We start from the raw sequence: 19,738 nt of genomic DNA on the forward strand, positions 1-19,738 counted from the left end.
CCTCCTAAACAATTTATAGCCAATACTGCTGTGAAAAGGTAGAGAAAACACTGTTTTTGATCTGTTTATGAAAGACAGTTTGCACAGTGTGGGTACAATAATCAGCTATCTGAGGCCCTGCAAAGTTGGCATTCTAGAGCTGGAGAGACACACCATAACTATAGCAGAGAGCTAGGCAGGGGGCAAATGAGCAGGGGGGTGGGGACAGTGCTGGGCAACAAAGCAGAGTGGCCTTCACTCATGACACAGGGCGAGCACCTCAAATTCTTCCTCAAACAAAGCAATGCTTGCCACCTATTTGGCCCTTGTGCTGAAAAGAAATGAACTGCAGATTACGAAGACGAAATATACCACCGAGGAAATCGGATGGTCTAGCATTGTTTTTCTGTAATAGCCATGATGTTACTCATCTCTGCAACCGAATGCCTAATTTAAAGATAATTTTTTTAAAAAAGAATTGAAAAAGCAACATAAGGAAAGAGGAATTGATTTTGACTCCAGGTAACAATTCATCCTGGCGGAGAAGGCGTGGCCGAGGGAGTGGCTCACTGCTGTGGTAGCTAGAGTGGGAGGCTACCCCTCACAGCTCAGTGGACAACAAAGTGGAAAAAATAAAGCAAAGGGGGCCTACAAACATCAAGACCCACTCCCCGTGGCCTACTTCCTGCAGGTAGGCCCCTCCTCCGGCAGGTTTCACAACTTGCCAAAATGGCAGCACCTGTGCTCAGACAGCAAGCCAGAGGAGGCCATTTTATCTTCAAACATAATGGCTGTCTCCTAACACATCTGAGACTCTGCCTTTTAGTGTCTGTGCTTCTGATTGGAATCTGGTAACTCTAGATGTCCCTGCCCTGCACATACAGGAACCTTTCTTCAATTCAAATTCACTCTGGGTTTTCAAGAAGGAGCACTGTCCCTGGGATCATAGAATCTTGTCCATAGGCCTGCGAGTAAGATGAACAAATGCCTAAGATCCATAAGAAAAACCTATGTGGTCATCTGTTTATCTTCTCAGGGGATACTTTGCTTCTATCCTGATTCTTAGACCTATGATGTAGGGGGAAAACTGTTCTAGCTTGCTTTCTGTTCCTATGCTAAACACTATGACTAAAGCAAGCTGGGGAGGAAAGGGTTTATTTCATCTAACACTTCCGGGTCATAGCCTGTCACTGAGAGAAGTCAGGACAGGAATCTGGAGGCAGGAACCATAAAGAAAAGCTGTTTCCAGGCTTGTTCCTCCTGGTGTATGCTCACCCTGCTTTCTTAATTTAACCCAGGAACACTTGCCCAGGGATGGCTCAGTCCACATCAATCAACAATCGAGAAAATGACCCACATACCCACAAGCCAACCCGACAGAGGAAATTCCTGAGTTAAGACTCCCCCAGATAACTCTGGGTCATGTCAAGGTGGCAGTTGAAGCTAACCAGGAGAAGAGGTTTCTGACTCTAAGAAGGCTTTTTGTATCGGGATGAATCAAAACAAAAGTAGTGTAACAACATAGGGATAACTCTTTGGTGCAGATGTGTCTACCACTTCAGGTGGTAGGAACCCAAAATGGAGCAAATGTGAAATCAGCCACATAGAACTGACACCCTCATACCCCTGAGCTTTCGTTTATTTAATTTACCCCAGAAAGAATTAACCTGTTCTCAAGTCAACAGAAGGAATGTCCTCTGTGATTTCCCATTAGACTGCCAGACAGGTTTCACTAAAGAGTTTCCTGAAACAGTGGGTTTTTACTTTCATAAAAAGATCAGTACATCCGGTCCTTAACGCAAGAAGTGTCGTCCACCTCCCTGCTTGGCACCATTTTGTCAAGTGCGAGTGTCAAATTCTTCACAGCTTCAATTTAGCAGCACGGGAGCTGCGACTCCACTGTTTGTTTGTTTAAAGAAAAAAAAAAAAACAGCCGAGATTTTTTCTTTGTGTTTGTTTAAGCTTCATTTAATTCGGGCTCCAATCTGCCCGTCTTTGATTGCATTTCCAAATCCTAAAGAAAAATGATAACTCTTTCTGCCAATTGTAACAAACCAGTGGTGTCATTTATTGCTTTGGGGGAAGAAGAAGAAAAAAAAAAGCAAGAGGGAGAAAAAAAAGACAGAGAGAGAAAAAGAAAATCTTTTAATACTCAGCTGACAGCTTTATCCAAAAGCGGGGAGAAAACCCTGGCTTTTCAAAACCACCCGATATATTTGTAACAACCTCTTTACTGAGTACATGTATCTTCTTTATTGTTCTTCATAAACAGCCTATTGGATCTCTCGAGCTTGCAATGTGAAAAATGAAAGAATTTCCTCCCATCCGTGCCTCTCTTATCTCATAATTGTTTTGTTCTGAGAGGTAAGGGAGACCTGTATAAATGTGTCTGCTGTTTTATTTTGTCCTCTCCAAGCCCATTCAGCCCTTTCTCTGGGGCTTTGACTCCTTCCTTCAGTTCTGTTTCTGCCTGAATCTGAATCTCAACCTACTGTTCTCCACATCACACCGCCTTCAGCTGTTAAGAGATTTCATTTTAGAGAGTGAGGCAGGGGCAGTAAGAGGCAAGGGCGTTGGAAAGGCCCCGCCCCGCCTATCTGTGATAGGTAGGACGAAGGACGGTTGTGTTTACTTGGTATCCACCTCACATCACAAAGTATACCCCAGTTTGGGTGTGCAGTTCCTCACCTACCATCCTGGTGAGCATGCAGCCGCGCCTTGCTCTCTGAGGAGGCCCAACCAACCGAGTGTCTCTGTGCTTTGTTGCACCTTCAAAGAACCCTCATCTCTCTGAATTCCACTTGCTCAGTGTTGCAGTAAACCTGATGGCTTCACAGCATAAGCAAAGCCCTTGTCAGCCACAGATAGGACTGAGAGGCTAGAAGTGGCTCCATGGGAGGAGGTGGAATCTTGCAAATGTGGTGGATTATCTCGTGGGTCTGAACAATGCATACTTCAGGGAAAGGTCATGGAAGGAGTTCTACATGGAAAAAAAAAAATGGAAACCATTTCCTAAATCTCAATGGCTTGAAACAAAGCAATTATTCCTGCCTGACACCCTCCAACAAAGGTCTAGGCAATGCAGTCCATGCAAAAGACATTATAGCATGCCCATCAGTTCGTTTTTCTATGATAATGTTGTCTATCAGATAATCCCCAAGTCTTGGAGCCTTACAGTGAAATATTTTCTTTTCATTTGTGAGTTTGCAGAGTTTCTGGGGTTGGCTGCACTGGGTTGAGCTTGTGTTGGGTCCATTGCTTGAGTCTTTTCCTTCTGCAACTCTAGCGTATCCAGATTATCTCATGCTGACAGGAGAAGCACAAGAATGCAGACACCAGCAGCCCGAGCCTAGGCACACTCTCTCCTCCATACACTGTTCTCAGGGTGACAGGGATACTCCATCCTGGGGAAGAAGAAAGGGGAAACACTGAGTGGTTTTTTACTCAATAATAATCCAGTCTATAAATAGGACAGTCACCCAGCTGTGTAAACAAAAGGACCTGAGTTCGATTCTAACACCCATGCAAGAGGCCAGGCATAGTGGCACACAATCGTAATAACAGCTATGGGGAAGCAAAGACAGAAGGATCCCGGAGTTCACCCACTGCTCAGTGTATATCTCCAGCTCCCAGTGTCAGGCCCACCTCTCAAAACACAATGTAGACAATTCCGAAGAAACATCTGATGTTGACCCATATATACATGCACAAACATGTGTACACACACACACACATGAACACACATATACACAAAAAGTAGTGACCCTATCTGTTAAAGTTTTCTGAGGTATATATGTGTTTGGGGGGGGGCGGTTCTAAAAGACAAGAAGTAATAAATCTCTGAAGTGGGACTTTCTGATCTTCCTACGTTTCCCTGCTGATTGAAACTACCCTCCAAAGACATTTTAGAATCATTTTTGGATGTGCAGACATTTCAATCTGATAGAAGCTTCAAAGGTCATCCAGCCCCATTGCTTCCCCAAAGGAAATTTCTAGTATCATCTCCACTGATGAGATTACTTCCTTTAAGGACTTCCTTTAAGGACGCACACACACACACACACACACACACACACACACACACACACACACTGATCTCTTTGTACAATACGACAATGCTCCAGCATCTATGGGCAGCTGTTAGGGATCCCAAGCCTTCTGTCTAGTTACCCTTGCCAGCTGGACACAGCCTAGACTCATCTAAGAGGAAAGAATAAATCAGATTGGCTTGTGAGCATATCTGTGGAGAGTTGTCTTGACTGTTAATTGAGGTAGGGGGGCCCAACCCACGGTGGATGACATCATCCCTGGACAGGTGGTCCTGAGTTATATAACAATATATCTTGCAATAGTTTGGGGAGATACAGTAGTAAATATGTCGAATGTGGTCCAATTCAAATGAAGGCTACTTGGAGACATAGATAATAGGTTGGTTTGCTTGCTGTTTTTCTAAGTAACATGGGGAGGTGGATACCATAGCTAGGAAAGACTTCTCTAAAGAGGCAACATCTTGGCTGAGACCTGAAGCACAGAAAGGAAGCTGACCAAGGGGGTAGTAGAATGTAGGACATTCAGGGACATCTGGCTGAACAGCACTGGATCTTTAGCATGGGAAAGAGCCTGGGATATTCAGACACTGAAGCAGGATGAGCAGAGATGAGCACCACAATGAGAAGATGGGGAGCCATAGATAAGTCTGGCTGTGGGAAGAGCCCAAACTGTATTCTGTGCACAATGGGAAGTCATTGGCGTTAATGAAATAAGTAAGGGTATGACATCACCCAGATCCACATTTTCTGTACATGTATCCATGCTGGTGAGAAAGCCTACTCAAAGAATATGATAAATTTAGACCCCATTAATCCAGTCTGTTAGCCAGCAAGCACTACCTCCCCCTCAAGACACACATGGTAGCCACGTTTGCTCCATGACTTTACACAAAGAGAAGGCATGACCATAAAGAAGTGAGCAACTGTGCTCTTAGGAGAGAGAGGGGGGGGAGTAGAACAGTCTTATGGGAGAACTGAAAGGCAGAGTCTTCAGGGCTATGATTTTCAGGGCCAAGCAGTTCATCTTCTCAACTGGCCAGTCCATAGAGGCTGGGAATAAATCATAGGTGATGAGAACTGAGTATGCAAAGGTGCACACTCAGGAACCCAATAATGAGGTCATCTGTTCTGGTGGGCCATGCACAGCTGCTGCTTTCTCCCATCAAGCACCTCTGGATTATGGTCTTGCCCAGTCCAGGAGGTCCAGCCTTGCGCTGTGCTTCTCATCCAGGCCTCACCAGCATGTTGGTCAAGACAACCTGCTTGGTGGCCAGGGTTATACAAAGATGCTTCTAACTTCTGCCCCCTGTAACTGTCACTGCCACTCTTGTCACTGGCCACAATGCAGGCCTTGATGATCTAGAAAGAATGTGTGACATCAACAGTCCTTAAAGTTTAGACCATCAGCTAAGGAGACTCGGAATTCAGACAATAGAAGAATTATTAGCACATGTAAAACAGGCCAAGGAAGCGCTGAACATAACTACAGGCATAAGTGCAACAAGAAGGAACTCTGTATAGACAAGGAGACACCAGGAAGCCTTCGGAAGCCAAGCTGACAGGTATAAACCTGGATGCAGATAGAAAATAGACAGACATAGATAGATAGGTAGATAGATAGATAGATAGATAGATAGATACATACATACATACATACATACATACATATAAATACAGATGACAAATATATGGATTATATAGGTGTAGATATATATGTAGATATACATACATATATATATACATACATACATGATAGATAGATAGATAGATAGATAGATAGATAGATAGATAGATAGATACTAGGTGACAGATAGATGGATGATAGATAGATATCTTCTCTAATAATTCTATTTTGTTGTTGGACTATGGCCTCAAGAATCAAGGAACTCTGGGAAGTGGCTACCATACTCAGGAGCCACACCAAGGGACAGGCATAGCTTTTGCAGAGGTGGGGATTGCCCTGTGTAGTGGGACAGTACTGTCACTGTCACTCTGTTCCTTTCTTTGGCTCCACTCCTACTCAGCCCAGAGTGGCTCTGTCATAGCCCCAGTTCTCGTCATTCCCTTCCTGTGTTTTGGTTATGAGCCATCGCTCTAGCCTACCACTCCTCTCCTGACCTTAGTTCAAAGATGCACAGACTTCTGAGAATAAAACTCAAACTACGAGGTAGTATTTCTATTGATCAGTTTCACCATATTATATTCTTCAAAGAAGGGAAACAAGTTTCCTCTGTGTGTGTGTGTAGGTGTGTATGTGTAATGTATAGTAGATATATAATACAGTAAAGAGATTTTATATGGCACTGAGTTATACGTATGCACATATATGTCACATATGTATGTTACATAGAGTGGGTGAAAGGTGACAGGTATTTCTAACTTTTTGAGTGAATCTATCCACTTCCACAATCATGGGAACCTTCTATACTGGGCACAGCATAGAGTCTATGTGCCAAATATTGTTTGGCTTATACAACTGACTTGATGGTTTTTATTCTATTTTTTCTGCATAACTTTTCTTATTCTTTGAACATATAATGACAGTGTATCAAAAACAGAAAAAAGGGACAGCGTTGAAGCTGACCTTCTTGGCCTGGGGTGAACTCTGCACCTAGCACCCTGAGCTTCTGCCACTGAACAACACTCTTTTGTGACAAACAACCTTTAGCTTTCTACTGTTGTGCCAGAGCCTCAGCTTCTGGCTCCACCATTCTCCACTGATCTCACCATGCCTGTTCATTGCTCCCACGATGCCCCTCCTCTCTTAGGCTCTAGAACTCCCAGGGCTGGGGGTTAGACAGTTATGAAGAGCCCCATGTTTTCACAGAGCCAATGGAGCTCCTGGATCACCCAGCAATGAAGAGACAGCAAAAGTACTAGATGGAATTTCTGCTCCATGCGTTGATGCTGATAATAAACAAGGCTTTTTCTCTAAAGACCTGAAATCTGTCTGCTCATTCCAATACACAAAATTATTCATTTAAGAAATCCTCCTCGTTGACATAAAGTAGATACGGACTTACTAATTATTAACCCCATTTTGCAGACTGGAAAACCAAGATCTAGAACTGGAGCTCGTAAGCACTGGCAGTGCAGGTGTTTTGCATACCTGGACAGCATCCAACTTAGGGAGAGGGCAATCATAGCCCCCATGCTAGCATAGTAAACGAAGAACAGGAGACCTCCTCTAGGTCCCCAGGAATCTGTATTGAATCTATAGGGAGCTCTGTGACCACCTATCTTATCTCACTGTGAACTCACTGAGGACCAGTCCCTGCCTCAATCCTTCCCTCTTCTCAGTTCTCCTAGGACCTAGCAGAACAAGAAAAGGACCCCTGGCTTGTGGATCATCTGAACCCTTGTAAAATATCTTCTCTAATCCAGAATCTCCTGGCCCAGTGAGGTTTCCAGGCCATCTTCTCCTGTTCTGCCTCCAACTGTCAGAGCTCCCAGTCTCCAGGTAACCATGGCAATCACCAACATTCACAAGAGCAGTGACAGGAGCCTCAGCAGGCCCATTCTGACCTGCTCTGCTGCAGATGGGGTACCATCTTCCTGAAGCTTCCGTGGAGAGCAGTGGGTGGGCACATATACAGCATCTACTCCCTATACACCTGCTGCCCGTGTTCAGTGGATGCTAAGAGAATCTGCCTCCCAGATTCAAGAGCCAGTGCAGGAAGAAGATGGGCTTTGAGTCTCCTACTGTTGGAGTGGGGCTTCGGTCCTATGAGAGCTAGGATGTGGTTCAAGAGCATAGTGGTCATCTAGGTAGGAACCAAGAATGAAGGCTTTTGCTCTGAACACCTACCACTTCCAGTCTTAGCCGTGCTTCCAGAAGGGTCAGTCACCATGGGAGGCTAGCTCAACTGAATTGGGGGGGGGGGGGGGGCATCATGCCAAAAAACAGGGGCATGCACTAGCTATCCCATGAGCCTCTTACCCAAGCTTAAAAAGCCAAAGTAGAGCTACCTGACAAGCTGTAGGTGCTTGTCCCATAGCCGCCACAGAGTCTGCAGTAGCTCTACAACCAGGATGGTGCAGCCTGCTAAAAGCTACTGCAACCCCCTAGCTCCACGCCCCTCCCCACTTTCAGTTTTTCAACCTGTTCTCCAAGTCCTTTCCAGTTCTCTCACACTGGCAGGACATCTACCAGTCTGACCTCACTTTACTTCTTTGTGTACCCTCTTCCTATTACCACTCCAGGGTTACACAGGCCTCAGCAGGCATCCCATACCCAAGGTCCACAAAATGGGGGCGTGGGGCAGGGAGGTGCTCAAAGAACCCTGACAAAAACTAAGGATTTTCGGGTCCAGTTTCTTCTGAGAAATCTTTAAATGGGAAAGAGCAAAGGTGAAGAAAATGCGTTTCTTAAGAACATCCCCTCCCCCCTGTTGCCAAAGCCCTGGCTTCTGGCCAGTCGGCTTGGCTTCGCAGCCTAGAGAGCCCAGTGCGGGCGATGTAGAACGTCACAGTGCTCCCTCTAGCGGTGAATGTCTCGCACAGAGTCTGCCATAGCTCTACCTCCAGGAGCATGCAGCCTGCTAAAAGGTACTGCAACCTCTAGCGTGAGAAATACAATCATTTGCCACAAATCAGGCGTTTTCAGCTAGATCCTCTGCCTAGGAGAGGACTCCGCTCTATTCTACCCTGATCAGGCAAGTCAGGAATGAGAAAATCTACCCAGCCAGCCTCAAACTGAGTTGCCAACCAAACAAAAACATCTGAGCTACCTCACTGAGCCAACTATCTAGTCTGCTGGCTTGTTTTGTTTGTTTGGTTAATTGTTTTTTTGGTTGGTTGGTTGCTTGCTTGACTGATTGATTGATTGATTGATTGCTTTATCTAACATTAACAGGACGTTCTCCTGGAAAAGGCCCCACCCATATCCCAGACTTCTGGCACCTGTACATCATTGCTGTGTGCCCCACCCCCAGCACTAGAGAGGCCCTTTTGTCTCTAACCTCATTCATCCATAGAGTGGGTGTCTGCTGAAGTCACATAAGAATTCTTTTATCATATTTGCTGTGACTGAAGATGTTCCTAAACCCACATTCTCCTCTTGCTGAGCCTCCAGAATGCCCACTGGGCAGCATCCTATCTCTACCCCTTACGAAACTCTTTGCCACTCTGCGGCCACACCTCAGCTCAGCTCTTGAAAGATAACTCCCCCCACCCACCTGACCCATCTCTGGGTCCAGGTTCCAAAAGATTTAAATGTAAGACGGAAGGGAGGAGAGAGGGAAGGAGGAAGGGGTGATCAATTATCCACATCTAATCAAAGCTGGCATTTGACACAAAGCCCCACTCACTCCCTGCTCAGTCATGCTGTCATCAGAGCACCAGGCTGCTCTCACATTAATTCAATAAATTAATTAATTCGAACGGCTTTATTGAAATATAATTCACATACCATTAGAATTCACCCAGAAAATATAATTCTGTACTTTTTAGTATATTTGAAAAGTTGAGCATCTATCACCACCATCCATTTTAGAACATTTTCATTACTCCAAATAGAAATGCCACATCCATTAGTAGTGTCTCCAAATTCCCTCCAGACTCCATAGCCCAGGGCTAGGAGTGGTCGACTTTCTGTCTACTTCCAACTGCAGCATAGCCCGGCATCCTACATGGCTGACTTCTTTCCCACCATGTTTCAGGGTCCATCGATGTTGCGATATGTATCAACATCTCTTTTTTTTTTTTTTTTTTTTTTTTGCTAAATGCTATTCTATGGTGTGGATTCAATGCTATATACATATTATTCATGCATTCATCAGTTGATATATAATTGGGTTATTTCTACTTTGGGCTATTAGGAGCCAAATTAATATACATAACGATGAATAATCAAATGAGTATTTTTATCGTATTAAGAACACATGCTTTCCCTTCTCCCTCCAAGGATAAGAGGCAGTCTACCATGAAAAATGGTCAGGATATGGTAAAATATAAGAGTATTGCAGGACATTTGTATTTAATTTTGGACTTCTCTGTAAAAGGTGGGATGCTAAGTATTTTTAGATAACATCTATTTCTAACAGAAAACTTTGTGTTATTTTTTTTATGACAATTGAGTCCATGTTTATCTTTAAACAACTGAGACAAAAACACAGAATAAGCATAAGAAATTTTAAGTAACAAACTTGCCCACTGTCAGCCCTGTGGGGCTGCAGCCACATCCAGAACTAGGCCAGCAAGGGCGTCTTGTGTTTTCCCTCGATCTTAGCACTTCTTCCCAAATGTCACCAGCACCTGCTTGCTTCAATTTATGGGCTCAAAATTCATGGCGCTGTTTTTGGCACGATAAGGAGATACATACAGCATTGCCCTCATGGATCTCATGGGTCAGGCAGGGAGCCAGGCCATGGGGAAATGGACAAGCAGGTTGTTCCACAATGTGGAGCACTGTGAGTAATACACAAGGAATCTATGTCTGGTCTATCACAGTGGCCAGAGAAGAAACTCCCAGGGAGTGGCCAGGACAGACATACGAAGGATATATTGCCAGGGGAAGGATGATGCTCACTGCAGAGAAGGCCACAGGCAAGCAAATGCAGTTCAAACAGATGGAAGCCATTAGAATTCTCCCACTGAGAACATAGTTCAGGGCTAAGACTGTTTGCCTAGCAGGCATGAGGCTCTGGAATCCATTTCCAGTATAGTAAAGGAGGTGAGAGAGAGGTGGGATCATGTAACCAAGAACACAAAAGGGCCACTGAGGAGGGAGAGGAAGGGAAAAGGAGCACAGGACAGGGTCTCAGAGATGCTCAAGAGCCTTGCAGAGCTCTACACAGAAATCAGAGAGTATTCTAAACATAACAGGAATCCAATGATGAGTTTTGGCAAGGTGAATGTTCTGGTCCAACTTCGGTTATAAGAAGACTTCCATATAGAGAATGAAGCAGAGAGTAGATTCTGGAAGCAGAATCAACAGGATTTCCAGGTGTGTTGGCATACACCTGTAATCTCAGCATCTGGGAGGTGTGTGTGTGTGTGTGTGTGTGTGTGTGTGTGTGTGTGTCTGTCTGTCTGTCTGTCTGTCTGTGTCTGTCTGTGTGTGTGTGGTGGGTGGAGTCTTTCAGCTACAATGGGAAGTTTGAGGCCACACTGGGCTACATGAGACTCTGTCTCAATAAAATGAAATAAACAGAAGAATATTAGCAAAAGAACTGGCTAATGGATGGACCGAAGGGAATGGGGCAGAATCAGGAGGGAAGGGCTACAGACAGCTTCTAGATTCTGGCCTATGGAGCCAATGCTTTGAGGGGACATCCAGAGCTCTGTTAACAGAGATGGTGTTTTAAGAGCTGGTGCAGCAATCATGCGGAGACTCCAAGTGTGGCTGCATGCAGGAGTCAGGAGCACTGAGAGGAAGCTTTCCTGGAGAGGGAACTCGAGGGGGTTGGGGGAGCGAGTCAGGATGAGGTACATTTTAGGCATGGCTACAGATGAGATTTCCTCAAGAGAGATCACTGAAGCTCCTGAAGCTCTTTCTGTATCCCTCAGGTAGAGCAATGAGCCACCCCCATTCGTTTAGTGGAGGTGGGAGCATGGGGGGGGAGGGGGGGACTCACAGATGACTCTGACTGCTTGATGTCATGTAAATCTCACAGTCAGTTTTTCTTCAGCCAGTCATAAGCATCTTTCAATACAGGACACATAAAACATTCCCATTCCCTGGCCAGATGATAGTGAAACAGGGACTTGGCAGCTGGCCTGACTCCAGACAGCATGTAGGCTTGCCCCCAACATGGGGAGAAAAAAAATGTCCTATCATAGTTAGATGGCATTTCAACAGGTTACCACAGCAACAGAGAAGTTATCACAACACAACCATGGCTAACCAGCCTCGCAGATCAGGATGACACGTTTGAGACAATGGGAAAACAAGACTAAAATTCCATGTGTCATTACTCCATCGTGAAAGAGAAAACAGGTCCAGCCAGTTCTGACCACACACTCACCAGCACGCCCACCACCACCATCATCACTGTGGCTATTAATCTTGTAACAGAAGAGATCACACACACACACACACACACACACACACCCCTATGGAAAGATCATTTGCCCTGGCTTCACTGAGGAAAGATGGAATACTGTTATATTTCTGAGACATGGTCACAGTCTTTGCATTAGTTTCCCTTACTGTCTATAAGCAGGATGACCCAGCAGCCTCTCAGCCACGGAGACCCTGCCTGGGAGGGAGCAAGGCAGTAAATACAAGCTGAGCTGGAAGAAAAAGAATTAGCTGGGTCACGTCCCAATTTGGCTTCGTCCAATCAGTCTTTGAATGATGAGGGTGATTCAGATATAAGCGAACTAGTGTCAGTTGGGTTTTAGTTTATGGAGGGAAAGAAAGACGCCATCCATCACCCAGATGTCAGTTATTGATCTCCATGATGGACTGAGACCCAAGGTGGATGACAGAGGGACGGGGAAGAGAGAAATGTGATGGCCTACTCATCAGGAAATCAAAGAACACTAGAGGTGAGGGCAAGGCCCAAGTCCTCCATAGAGCGGGTGGTCGATCCCACTGCATGTGCTCAAAGTTCGGTCCTTCTGGATCTCAAATGGTAATGTACTGAGGGCAGAGATTACACCTTCTGGGACAGAGTTAGCAGCCCTGAGCTGCTGAGAACCTGGATTTGGAAGGCACTTTTAAGATGACTCAGAAAATGGGAGGTGGCTCCCCACGAGCAGGGAAGAGATTAGAACACAGTTCCACAGTCCTTTAACTCCACAGCTGGAAGCTGAGGCTGGGTTTGGGGAAAGCATCAGAAAAATCATCATGAGTAGAAGGGAAGGGAGCCCAGAAGGCCAAGTGATAAGGGGGGGTTCCCAGAGGAAGGACAAAAAAAAAAACAAACTCTGCATTCAGATGGGGTCTAATCGCCTGTTTCATTCTGTGATTCACTCTGTCCCCCAGGAGCTCCACAGTGGCCTGTTCTAGCTCCACATTCCTCCTCCAAACCTAGGCGGGTAGCCATTGCCAGTCTGAACCATGATGCAATTTGTCAAAAGGCATATCTGACCCTCTTCTGCTAAGCTCTGTAATTGCAGGTGCCAGGAATGAGGAAGCAGCTTGACGGATTTATGTTTCTATCCCAAAGTAAAACAAGAACTCCTCTGCCAGCCCTGCTTCTGTGATAACAGATTCTTATAGAACCATTGCGTGTATCCCTCCCACGATCCCTGCTCATGTGTAAAGACCGTAATGATTTACCAAGCTACGGGGCACAGACCACCTCTAGGGCTGCTTGTTTTCTAAAGGCCTGACCAAAAATGAACAAAAGCTTGTTATTTTGTTTAAAAAGAAACATATATAAGGAGGACACTTCCAGAATATTCTTATTTAGATGTAAGCAAAGAGACACCAGAAATTAGACAGTAAATGTGAAATCTTCGACATATATCAAAATTCCACTCTGGCATTACTCAAAAGCACAAAATTTGGGCAGCCATTTCTCTATTAAGCGGGATGTGCCCATAAAGAAACTGGGGCTGGAAGGGTAGTCTGTGGACTTGGTCTTGGCTGCAAGGCCTTCTGTGAACATGTAGGAAGGGTACATGTCTTAGCCAACCAGGTCTGGAGCTATAGGAAACAGCCTCAAAGGTGACTAAATGACCATGTCCAAGGGGCTCTTCCATCTATTCTGTCACTGACACGACAAAATACCATGGCATTTGGGAAATGACAGAGGGAACAAAAAGAAATTACATTTTGGAAATTAAATTTCACCAAGCCAGTTTCAGGGTTTTCATTTTTTTTTCTTTTCCCTGCATCCCTTCTGCTGGTCTAGATTAAAGAGTTTGTTGCCTATTGGAAGAAGAGGGAGGCACAGAACATGCAGGCAGCATGTGGCATAGATGTACCCCCAGTGAATTTAAAAATGAAAGTGAGCATCCTTGCCATGACAGCAGAACCAGGACAAGAAGAACAAAGATAAAGAATTCCAGGGTCCTTCTAGTACTTGGAAGTTCTTGGGTAGAATGAAAACTTGACAGTCAGCCTAACAGCTTCACTAGGAAATCCCAGCACAGAGCTAGGGAACTCCTGGACTCCCTGACATAGGCTAGGAAAAATCAGTACGCTGTGCCAGGTGTCCAGCATGGTAGAGAATGGTAAATTAGAAGAGGTTGGGGAGGGGGCTCTAAACAATCAAAGACACCATCTCCTCCTCATCTTCTCCTATCTTGAGTACTAGGTAGGAACTAAGAAGTTACCTGACACCAAAGGACTTGAGATCATTCACCAGGCTCAGCTTCAGTCAAGAAAATGGGCTACAAGGTTTCCATCAGCTGTGGCCAAGCAATCTAAGAGAAGAGGTGGACACGGATGCCCTGGGACAAGTAGGCACAGCACAGGAAGTGGAGCAGATGCACCAAATAAAGTCAGGAGACATCTTTTCAGGACAGGTGGGTGGAGGAGGTGGGGGAAAGCAAAAGCCTGCTTGAGAAGGGAGTCACAGATCAAAAGGGGAGGCCATGAACTGCCACTGACTTATTTCTCTGGGACCTTTTGAACTAGAAGAGATCTGGTTAATTGGCCTAGGTGGTGAGAACAGTTGGCATGGAGGGCATCTTTGCTGTCACTGCCATTTTTCCTACTGTCCTGAGAAAGCAAGATCAAACCAGTCCTGACAGTTTCCTAAAGCTTCATTCGCTTCCATCAGTCTTACCCTTGAAGCTTATTCCTTCCACCACCACCTACAATAGTCTAGAGCATCCATTACAGGCAGGATGCGCACCACCACAAGAAATTCAAGATTGTGCCAACTGGCAAAGTCCCCTTGGTGACAGCAGCTTTACTCCAGTGCAAGTCCAGCTTTGTGGAAAGAGAACTCTAGCATCAGCCACAGGCACGGGACAGGACCTAGACTTTAGCAGAACCAGGCGCAAAGTCCAGCCAAGCACTCGGCGCAGTGAGGAATGAAGACCCAGGCTGGAAATCAGCATAGACAACCTGTAGAAAACAGGAATGGCAGTCTAGAGAGACATGCTGGGGGTTCCAAGAAAAGGCAGTGTTGGGGGTGTGGGGAGAGGCACTGTCTTCTACTATATGTCCTCACCGAGAGTAACTTGAGTACCCACTTCTGGTAGCACACCACCCACCTTACAGGGCTTGACTCCTAGAGAAACAAAACTAGATAGTTCAGTCCCCGAAGAAGCCAGCCTCCCTGTTCTCACTCCTTCCATCTCCCACAGCACACGATGAGAGGAGATAATGGATTCAAAAGTGCAGTACAAACAGCATAAACTTCCAAGTGCCGTACAAAAGCTAGCATAATTATTAATATTAGCAGTGGGTATTTTCCCCCCAAGACACAGAGATGCCAGCACGCACGTGTTGATGAAACCATAAAAAGATGTTCTGCCTGGGCCTCTCTTCCTTTCCTTCTGTCTTCCTGTGACCTATGAAGTCCTCAGTGAATAATTCTAGTGTGTAATTTTTTTTTCTTATACTAAATGAAGAGTTACCCATCTCAGAGGCCCAGACCACAGGAGGCCTTTGATCCAGACAAGGGGAACTAAATAAAACCACCCCTGAGGTAGTATGGGAAAGCCTGGGCAAGCATCATGATAACCTTAGCCAACACTACCTGAAGCCTCGGGCAGGACATGGATATGAACCTTATCTCTGCAGTAATTCCTCAGGACAGTACCTCTCAACCCACCAGTGCCAATGCCCAGACATCAGGTACATACACACATCACAGATATCACAGGGGAGACATGGGGCTAAGGGAGATGTGTCATAGCTCTGGTTCTTAACTGCCAGAGATAATACGTAACTTCAGATAAACCCCCTCTGTTCTCTGAACTTCAATGTCTTCATCCCTAAACTTAAGAAAGTGAGCAACAGAACTGCTGTTGTGTGAACTCACATCCTAGGATCTCCTCTATGCCCCTAATCTCCTGGGTAATGCAAACAAAACAAAACCCAGCAAAATAATCTCCACAATTTAGAAGAAAAAAAAAAAAAAAAAAAAAAAAAAAGAGCAGCCCTCCTCTTAATGAGATTCCAATGAGGTTAAGGCTGGCTTTTATTAGATTCTGCAATTGTTTAATGCTATTAGAATATTGTTTGCAGAATGATTAAAATTATGAATAAAATGTAAATAAATGATTCATTGAAATCCGAATACAAAGAGGCGAGAGAGCCACAGAGGACCCAGAGTGTGGTCTATTAGGGAAGGCAGGAGGATGGTATGTCCAGGGCATGCAGGGCTGGCTCACCATGAGACTCACCTGCAGCCTCAAGAACGAACACAAAGAGAAGGAAAGGCATCTGGCCCCTTTCCCAGGTGTTTTTTAGTCAGAATTTACAACAAAATGTTAAATCACACTTGGCATATTTTGAGCCTTTGGTGATTAGAAATCTTCAAAGTTGATAATATTGTCACACACACACACACACACACACACACCACATCTAAAAATATTTGGAAATTTTGGTCTTAAGATATGGAAGAACTAAGTAACTAACCCTTGACTTCAGTTCTTACCTACATTAAGCCATAAGAAGCCATCATCAAGGGTCCACAGTGTGATGGGTGCTCAACAGATGCTAACAAGGAGACAGAGGAGAAGGAAGGAGAAGGAAAGGATGACAGGATAGTGACTGAAGTAACAGAAAAAGTACAAGACATTCAAAACAAGAAGATTAAGCCCAGATTAGAAGCCAATGATACTTCCTGGAGGAAGTGACAATTTGACCAAGCTAAGTAGAAAGAAGCCTTCCACTTCCACACACACACAGGAAAGGGTGGCTGTTAGCTGGCTGCCAGAAAAGCTTTTCAGTGATGTCACTTTAATCCGGTCACTGAGTGTCCCTCCTAGCAACCCCATATCCAAGCTTTGGACTTCAGCCCTTCCTGCTTTATTTCCAGGCTCACTCACTTCCAGCCTGTCTCACTGCACCCCTAGAAGCTGCTTTCAGAAATGAACCTTTGGTGTGAGTTTGTTTCCTGGGCATTTGTCTCTTTATCTACTCATGCATCATTGTCGCTGAGTCTGAGCACATTAGAAATGACATGAGCTGATGAACTGGGTGTTCCTCTGTGGAATAGGAAAATGAGGCACAGACTGGCTTAGCCAACTCTGTTGTTCCCTAGCTCACTCTATTGTCCCCTACCCAGCTCCCCGTCCTAGTTCAACACATCTTAGGCAAAGAATCCAAGGCTGTCCTGCCCACAAAGCTGTGACCTCTACAAGGTCACAAACATGACCTTTCTTGTCCACAGCTATATATATATATATCCTTTAGCACAATCCTCAGCTAGAGTATCCATCCATGTTTCAATAAATATTTGTTAGATGAAGAAATAATACTGTTTATCTTGGGAAGTGATAAAGGAATGGGGGGAAATGTGTTTCAGGGACGCTTATATTACATATGGATGAACATAAAAGATATCGTAAATATAGTATTCCAGTGGCTAAGCCAATCAAAATCTAAATAGGAAAGCAACAGCCCTCTAGGTACCCAAACAGAACATGCTGAACAGTGCTGATGGCTACTACACATGGTAAAGAAGTTGGGAAAGAACAGAGGTCACAGATGCTGTGGAGGTGAGCACAGTCCAAATCTACTGGTATCTTAAGATTGGAGGAATAAGAAAAGCCATGGGGTTTCTTGAGCTAGGATTCAAATCACCCAGTAATGTTCAGAATATCACTAGTCCATCTTGCAAGAGACAGGAGCATAGAAGTTGCAGCTTTTGCTGAGGACTAGGTGGGGAAGAGGGAAGACACATTGACTTCCCATTGCTTCCTGTTCTTCATCTCTTTCCAGTACTCCTTAGCTAAATCCAGCCAAGAACCACTTGAAAGGCAGCTTTGATCTGCCAACTTCCTGCACCGTGAAACTGAGCAGGGGAAAAGGAGCATCTCTGATGCAATGCCATGGCTGACTCCAAACCCAAGACTTGAACATGGGTTAGTATTTGGGGGGTGTGGGGGGAGTCTTCTTCTAACACAATGTATAAAAGACATCAAGAGGAAGATTCTTTAAACGAAGTTGGAAGTAGCCACTCCTGGATATGAGATTCCCTCAGAACTGGTTGAATGATGAAGTTTGGGGACCCGATGCTACATGAGGTGTTTATTATTCTCACAGGAGTCCCTCTGAGACCCACTGGCATGTTACATATCCCCTTTCCTCACTGATAACAGACCCCACAGTCACAAGGCCAGCCAATTTAAGAGAATAAGTTTCATGGCCCTAAGAACCATTAAAGTATCCTGTTGTTCACCAAGTTTCTTCCACCCAAATAGTAAAAACAGACTCATCAACAGAGCCAGAAGGACCCCATGAGTGTGGCTCATTGCCCGCTTCCTCTCCATCACCCCTGTTTCCAATAAGGACGCTGACAGCCAGGGACTAGAAGAGTCTTCATTGTGATCAAGAAGAATCAATGTTGACTGAAGTCAATGTTCCCACTGGAGGAAGAGGGTTAAGTGTATGTATACATGTGTGTTTGTGTGTGTATATGTTTCAAACTAAATGCTTCACAGTACTAGAAAAGAAAAGACTTTAGACTCTGTCTGAGGTGAGTTGTAAAGAAGGTGTTGGAGAAAAGCAAGCAATCCTGTGAAGCATAGTCATACCTCGGCATATCAATCTCAATTTTAAAGCACTGCTTGCAAATCCCACTCAGTGGTACTTACTAAGATGTGTTGTTGATGGCACTGAGGACACCAAAAGACCTTGCCAGCCCCCTGCTGGGGATGCCTCCCATAGATTCAGAAGATATAGCTGAATGTGCATGGCCTCAGGACATGTCCTGAAAACCACTTTTAAAAATAAATCTCTGGAGACTTTGCTTTCTGTCTGTGACAGAGTAGCTTGTGTCAGGTTAACTGTCCTGCAGAGAACAACTATAAAAGCTAAATATATTGCAGAAAACAGCTGTTAGGAGTCATCAGAGAGTCATAAAAGCAAGCAGGACTTTAGGGACCAAGATGCTGAAGCGGAGGGAAGCACAGTGAGAGAGCCTTCCATTCCCCTCACAGCTTCCCCTCCAGCTCCCAAGAGGTGTCACGAGACTGCAAGGAAATGATGGCCTAGGGCTACAGCACTTGTGACAGGACAAAACCTAGAGTTCATGGCCACAAAGAGGACCCTGACTCTGGAGAAAGAGATCAAGCAATTGTCTTTGATTTCCTCTCAAAGAATCTTCTGACTCCTGATTATTGCATGGATGACAGAAACCAGGAAACAAGCAGCAAGAAGTCTCTAGAAGGCTGGAAAGGTGGGTTGGAAGCACTCACAAAGTGATGGGGAGAAAGCTGGGGACACAAGAGGAGGAAGGGCACTGGTGACTAACCCAGGAGACAGCAGAAGGGTTATATGCCAAGAGAGAAGACAAGCCAGATGCAGCCCAGCCCCAAATAAGCCCCAAACCCAAAACCAGGCTCCAAATCTCTCACTTCCTGATTGGATCAAGGTGATCTATCATTTCTTAACCCCCAGCTAGGAAAAAGAAAAGACAGGAGGAGAAAAAAAGCCCTCTGTGAATGGAGGCAGCATCTAGGGGCTCAACAATTTTTCATTTGCAATGCCTAAGTTTCAGCAAGGCATGACCCAGCCTGACAGGAGACATAAAATGAAAGTGAGTTTTGAAAAATACACTAGAAAGAGACATATAGTTGAACCACCAGATACCTTAAATGCCTATGATGAATAAACTGTTAATATTAAA

At 45.0% G+C, this 19,738-nt stretch overlaps 1 long non-coding RNA gene across 3 annotated transcripts in view; it reads right to left on the reverse strand.

The window, feature by feature from the left end:
- Nucleotides 1–1,336: 1,336 nt before the first annotated feature.
- Nucleotides 1,337–19,738, reverse strand: part of LOC117717150 (uncharacterized) — a 41,073-nt gene continuing 22,671 nt past the window's right edge. The window contains exon 4 of one of the 3 annotated variants that reach the window (XR_013113215.1): nucleotides 1,337–3,383. This is a non-coding gene — a long non-coding RNA (uncharacterized LOC117717150). The remainder of the gene's footprint in view (nucleotides 3,384–19,738) is intronic. The other 2 variants (XR_013113216.1, XR_004607866.2) reach the window with 2 other exon arrangements.

The sequence above is a fragment of the Arvicanthis niloticus genome, chromosome 11, assembly GCF_011762505.2.
Source record: "Arvicanthis niloticus isolate mArvNil1 chromosome 11, mArvNil1.pat.X, whole genome shotgun sequence".
In the NCBI taxonomy this organism is placed as follows: domain Eukaryota; kingdom Metazoa; phylum Chordata; class Mammalia; order Rodentia; family Muridae; genus Arvicanthis; species Arvicanthis niloticus.